Source organism: Vombatus ursinus, unplaced genomic scaffold (genome assembly GCF_900497805.2).
Source record: "Vombatus ursinus unplaced genomic scaffold, bare-nosed wombat genome assembly UNPS02012901.1, whole genome shotgun sequence".
Lineage (NCBI taxonomy): Eukaryota > Metazoa > Chordata > Mammalia > Diprotodontia > Vombatidae > Vombatus > Vombatus ursinus.
In genome coordinates, this window is record NW_020952679.1 from 448,920 (window position 1) to 455,748 (window position 6,829).

The window sequence follows — 6,829 nt, forward strand, 5'->3', positions numbered from 1 at the left end:
TTTTTTGCCAGATTATTTGAACAACCTGATGTCCCTGATAGCAGCATCTCCCCTACTCTAACCTCGGATTGATAGCCTGAGAAAAAAGGGGTGTCCAGGGCCTGGATATTTAAGGTGGGAACAGAGGAGGTGTGAGGCGACGGGAGAGCTTTAAGAACAGGAGATTAGTGTCTGAGGAATTTCAGAGGAATGGACTCAGGAAGCTGGACACTGGTGGGTGATGACAACATCAAAGGTATAACCACCCCTGTGCATGGCAGGGATAGAGTAGAGGTGCAGTGCCAGGATGTCTGCCACTTTGTGAATGAGAAAACTCATCCACCAACAGGGAAATGACTTCACCAAGCTCAGAGAGTCAGGATGGAAGCCCAGTTTTCCCATCACTAATACACAGTTGCTTCTAGTCCTAAAGCGTCGAGGCTTCCTTAGACATCACTGTGGTACCGTTCTCTCTAAACCTGGAGTCTGAGCTAATTTGGAATCTAGGCTTTGATGCTGGCTGGCTAGGAGACCTCAGACAAGTCACTCACTCAATTAATGAGCATTTATTAAAGTACCTGCTGGAGGCGGGCACTTCTCAACTCAGACACAAATACAGACACAAAAGTGAGTGTGTTTTTGCCCTCAAGGAGTTCAATCTCCTGGAGCCTCATTTTTTTTTTCTGTGAATGGAGATAAGAATAATTGACAGCCACATGGCAGTGGATAGATCACTGGACCTGGAGTCAGCAAGATTGATTTCAGATCCAGCCTCCAGACAATTTGCTAGTACTGTGTGATCCTGAGCAAGTCCCTTAACTGTCTGCCTCAGTTTCCTCATCTGTAAAATGGGGATAGTGCCTGCCCCACAGTGTCATTGTGAGGATCAAACATGATATTGGTAAAGTGCCTTGCAAACCTTAAAGCACTATATAAATGCTAGGTATTTTTTTAAATTACATTTGCTGTAAACCTTTAAGTATTAGAGAGATAATAGCATCATCATTAATTTTGTGCCTAGAATCTTTGGACTTGCTTTGTGCTCCTGTGTCATCCCCTGCCATCCTTCCCTGCCCCCTGCCCTCACCAGTGCAGAACCTTCTTTAAGATGCATTCTACCTATTGATCGATGACTTTTGGCAGCCCAGGGGCTCTTGGGAGGTTCTGTGTATCCATTATGTAGAGTGTATAGCACATGTACAAGACTGCCCTCCAGACCTATATCATTGTTGTTTTTAGGCATCTCAGGTCCATCATTTGTCTTGTCTGGCAGCTCCCAGATCAGGTGCTGTGATGGCCGAGTGGTTAAGGCGTTGGACTCGAAATCTAATGGGGGCTCCCTGCGCAGGTTCGAATCCTGCTCACAGCGATGGTGTTTTTACTTTGTAGCATTTATTAAGAGGTCTCGTTTAATTACAAGAAGAGTTAAAAAAATTTCACAAGCCTACAAAAATGCAATTAGGCCATTTGCGCTGGTAATTGTGGATGCGGGGGTGGGGGGGAGGGGTGAGAAAGCTGCAGCGAGCGGTCAGTGAGCCAGCGTTCCTCAAATGCAGGATAAATGTCAGAAGCAACATCAGGTGGCAGAGCCGGCCGGTGCCTCCGATCAGGGCATTTCGATTCTTGGATGTGGATGAGGGGTAGGGAGGGGAAGGACAAAGGCAAATCCATACCAAGTAAATACAAAGTCTTGGGGAGGTAGAGCATTAATTGTAAGAGCCAAGGCCTCAGTGACTCAAAAGAGCCGCCCGGCCTGGCCCAGTCCCACCTTCACACTCCGCTGCGGTCAGGCTGGACATGTCACTTTGGCTTTGCCTCGGATTCCTCCTCTGTGAAGTGGCAGTGATTATCTGTGGCCACCTACTCCATAAGGAAGGCAGCAGGAAAATGCTTCTGAGACTGGAGGGGTGGCTATTGACATGGGAGCTCTGACATTTGTGGGGGGAGGAGGGGCTCTCTTCAGGAGACCTAACCTGGTCTCTTAAATGGGGGCCAGATGTCTCAGAAGAGAGTGGAGAAGGAGGGGATAGACGGGGAAAACAGAGGAGGGAAGGGAAGAGGAGAGGAGAGAGGAAGAGAGGAGAGGGGAGGAGAAGAGAGGAGGAAAGGGGAAGAGAGGGGAAGGGAGGAGAGGAGAGGGGAAGAGAGGAGGGGAAGGAAGGGAAGGGGAGGGGAGAGGAGAAGAGGGGAAAGGAGGGGGAGAGGACAGGGAAAGAGAAACAAAAAAGCAGAGACAGATCCAGACAGGGACAGAAAGAGGATTCAGAGGCTCTCTCTTGCTTCACAGCCCGCTACTGCTGCCGCTGACCAACCGTGGGGACGCTTCAAGGAACATGGGAAAATAAGCTAACATTGATTTGTGAGACATCCAGTCAGTTCTGTGCCGGGAGTCATGGGTGGGGCTCGAACCTCAGAGAGGCTGAGTCAGCTGCAGGGTCAGTGTCTCAAGTTCAAGACATCCCCCACTAACTCATGTGACCTGGGAAGGAGAAGGAAGGACGAATCAGAGCCCTGCCAAAGGCCATGACGGCCACAAATGGACAGGTGCAATATGGTCCCAATTATAGGCTCAGAGATCCAGAGCTGGCCAGGCCCTTTGAGGCCATCCCAGTGCAAGCCCCCCATTTCGAAGGCATTGAGTGTCAGAGCCAAGATCTAAGCCCAGGGCCTCTGATCTTGGAGTCACGGCACTTCCCTGCTTCAATTGAACAAGAAAGGATGTGTCAGCTAAATGCCTGGCCTTTGGTGGCTGGGGACACAAAGAAAACAAAGCAGGGGGCAGGCCCAGCCCTCAGAAAGTGGAACAAAACACGCCCACATTCGAATGTTTGCAAATCCCAATGAGGTAATTTCAGGGTATGGGGGTAGGGAGAGGCCTTAATGGCTGTCAGGGTCAGGATAGGCCCCAAGGCCTGGAGTCTGTCAGATCGCTGCCCCCAGTGAGAAATAAACATTCAGTGCCGGGGATAATCCAACTACTGACCTGGAGAAGGTTACTTTGTAGAAACTGCAGATTGGAGAGAGCCTGGGTATTGGCAGACACCGCTGCCCACCTTGCTCCACATCTGTGCCCTCAAGGCCAGGCTGGTTGCCTGGAGCAATGATTCTGCTGCGGGTGGTGTAGAAGTGACATTTGCCCCCAGGGCTGCTGCTCTGTTCAAACTTCACCTTGAGCCTCTCCTGGCCTTCGAATTGACACCTTTGATTTGTTTCTGTTACCTTGAAGCTCTAATTTTAGTGTGCCCAAGACCTTTTGATTCTAACTGGGAATCTCCAAGCCCCAAGAAATGGCTCTAGCCACAGGACTAGACATGTGAGTTAATTGGTTGAGGGAACTCTCAGGTGAGGAAACTCCTTTTACAAATATGCAGGGTGCTGCTTTCTCCACCACTTCCAATTTCAGAAACCTGCCTGATACACTGGAAGGAGAAATGACTTCCCCAGGATCACACAACCATTAGGTGCCAGAGGCAAGACTGGAATTTGAGTCTTCCTGACTTTGAAGTCACATCTTTATCGACCAGGTAATCTGGGGAGGTAAAGCCCTGGGAGAAAGGAGGAAGGATGGAAGACTGTGAGAAGATGGCCACATAAGGTCTGGATTTCACAGTAAGTAAGTAAGAGCATTTCATTGCTCTTAGGAACAGTATAAAGTGAGGAAATTTAAAGAGGCTCCACCTCTACACTCAGGCTTTCATTAAGGTAGAAGTCAGGGGCCAGGAGACTTGAGTTGGAGTTCTGGCCCCAAATTTCCTAGTCCTGTGGCCTCAGGCATGTCACTTAAACTCCTGTAGTTTCTCAGTTTCATTGTGTACAATGGAGGCAAGAATACCTGCACCCCTCTACCTGTGTTTCTATATTGAGTATGTATATGTGATGGGGAGGAGAGATTGGCTAATGGGGAGGTGGCGTTGAAGGTCACCCAAATATTCCCTGCCTGGTTTCAGACCTTTAAGCTTGCACAGGTATTCTCTGCCTGCTTCCAATACAACCATGTGGATATTTGGGGGGATCCTGTTTGTGACCGCCATGATTCAGGGACTGGTACTATATGATGATGAAAAAGCTTCTAATTGGATAAGGATAAAAGAACTGATGATGCAGGTGTTGCTGAGCTGGGGCTGAGTGTGAATACCAAAGATCCCACCCACCCACCTCTCAGTCTCGTTCACTGGCAACTCTGAAGAGACAGGATTACTTTGAGCTGCCTCTCTGAAAGCCAGGTGGAGGTAGGGGTAGCTTCTACAGCTCTATCTCCCACCGAGCCATGGTGGCTGTGTTTATTCTCTCCTGATCTTAGGTTCTGAGATGAAAGAGCCCAGAGGAATTGGAGAGATAAAGAGTTCCCATCCTAGGTCCCACCAGCAACCAGTCAAGCTCACAGTCCATTGCAGCCAGGAGAAATAGCCACAGTAGTCCGGAGGAGACCAAGCAAAACCTTGAGATGGCCTTACCCATGGCGCAACCTTGTGGGTGTTGCAAAGTCTGAATAAAGGCTGCTGAGCGGCCTACACCAACAGCAGCTGAGTCCGGCAAAGAGCTGGCACAGGGACCAGGCAAGAGCTGGTATCTTTCTCCACTTGTACCAGAGCAGAAGAGAGGGGAAGGAGATGGCCTGATTGCATCAGATGGTTTCACATGAGTAGAAATTTATGAGGGTTCCATGAAGCAAGAAAAAAGTTTTTATCTCCAGGAGAAATGGAGATGCCCCTTGGCCACACATGTGAACCAAAATCCTCATTACTATTAAGTTTTAAGTTTGAACTCACTCACTCTCCTAAAGGAGCTTATGTGTGCAAAGAGAGAGTATACCCCTGGTTTGGAGGGGAGTGTTTCACACCAATTGTTAATGTTGTACCTTCTCAACAAACTCCTTTTTTTCCTAAAAGCTAATTCATGTCGAACTCACTGGCGAGGTGTCAGGAACAATAGAATGGAAATTCAGCTCCCTCAGAGAGATCCTTAGAACACTGAACAGTAAATAGTTTAGACGCTCTGTAGACCGCAAGCCGCCAATACCAGTGAACAGCTGGAGGAATGGCTGCAGAGATTATATACGCAAAATTATTCTTTTATTACTCATGTCAGTGAATATTTGTATTTGTTATTTGAATCATATTATCACAGAACTGGAAGAGATCTCAGAGGTCATCTGGTCCAATGGATGCCTAAATAAGAGTCCCCACAGACACAATGGATGTACTTCATATGTAAGCCCTGCTTTCTCCCTACAAAAGGTCGCCTGTTCTCAAAAATATCCGGTGAAGAGGTATCTACGTCCTCAAGCTGCCCCATGAGTACTTTGGACAGCTCTCATTATTGGTCAGTTTCCCCTTACAGTCTTCCCTGTAACTTTGACTCTTTGCTCCTGCCCTTTGGGGCCAAGCCAACTGTATCTCATCCTTGGTCCAGATAACAGACCTTCCAAAGCCTGAAAGCTACCGTGCTTCTTCTGAGTATTCTCTTATCTATGCTAATACTCCCAGCTCCTCCACAAGATTCATGACCATTATGGTTGCCTCTCTCTGGACTCTCTCCACCTTCTCACAGTCCTTTGTAAAAGATGGTACCCTGTTTTATAACAGAACAAACCATGCCTCCAAGAGGTGAAGTGGTTTGCTGGGAGTCACACAACTGTTTATTAAGTGATCGTGTCTGAATGCAAGACTCTTCTGAATCTTGCTCTGACTTTTCCCACTGTATAATATTCCCTTCTTTAAGTCAGTCACATTCTCTCTAAAATGCCGTAGTAGGAACAGATGATCTCTAACTTATCTTCTACAATTAATTCCTATCCCACAAGTCCCAATGACACAAGCTTAGAGAATTGTACAGTGATTGAGCTCTGGTTGGGAGTGTGCTAGGTGGGTGTAGCACAACTTGCTGCCTTAAGGGCCAAAACATTGCACTCAGGGGCAATGAAACCAGACTTTGATTTTGTTTTTAAATTGTGAACTTAAGAAGCACCAATACAATAGGCATGTACATACATACATGTCTGAATATAAGTATTTGTATATACATTATATAATAGGAAGAAAGAGATTACATATGAAACCAAGGATCTCTCATGTATGGCCCACTTTTCTTTTAAATATATAATCAATTCAGCATGTAACTTTCAAAGCTGAAATGAAATGTTTGTAAAATGCTTAGCACTATGCCTGGAATGTAGTAAGCATTTAATAAATGTTTATTCTATTTCCCACTCCCTCCTTCCTTTCTCTCCCCTTCCCATTACTTCTCCTCTTCTCCTTCCCCTCTTTCTCTTCCCCTCCTTTTCCCTCCCTGTTCCTTATGTCTTATTCTTTCTGGCCTTCCTTTTGTACTTTCCTATGCATTATACATACATATATATATATATAATATATACATATATACATATATACTTATATATAAAAGATATGCTTTAATGATCCTCTTTCATTCCTTTTCTTTTCCTTTTTTTTTGATTACCCTTTCTTTCTCCAAGATCCTCTCCCACTCCTTCCTCCCATTGGAAAAAGAAAAAGAAAGCCCTTGTACCAAATATGCATTTGTCCGGGCCCAGACAAACCCTAGCTCTGTGACTCTGGGTGAGTCACATGACTACAGAGTACTCTAGACCACTGTCAAATCCTATCCAAAGGACTGGTCTGGATTGCAAGACATAGTTTCCCTATCTGGGAAATGAAATCCCAGGCCAATCTTCATCTGTATCTAACAACCAATAAAAAAGAAATCCTTTTTACAATGACATCAAAAGTCTTCAGACATTTTGGATCAGCCTACCCAGGAATATAAGGGACCTACATAAGGAAAATGATCAAATCTTAATGTTGAAAATAAAAGAGAGCCTAGGCAACTAGGG

At 46.2% G+C, this 6,829-nt stretch overlaps 1 non-coding gene across 1 annotated transcript; it reads left to right on the forward strand.

Annotated features, from left to right (window-relative positions):
* Positions 1 to 1,266: 1,266 nt before the first annotated feature.
* TRNAS-CGA lies at positions 1,267 to 1,348 on the forward strand. The gene has a single exon. It is a non-coding gene; the product is annotated as a tRNA-Ser (tRNA).
* The last annotated feature ends 5,481 nt before the right edge of the window (positions 1,349 to 6,829 follow it).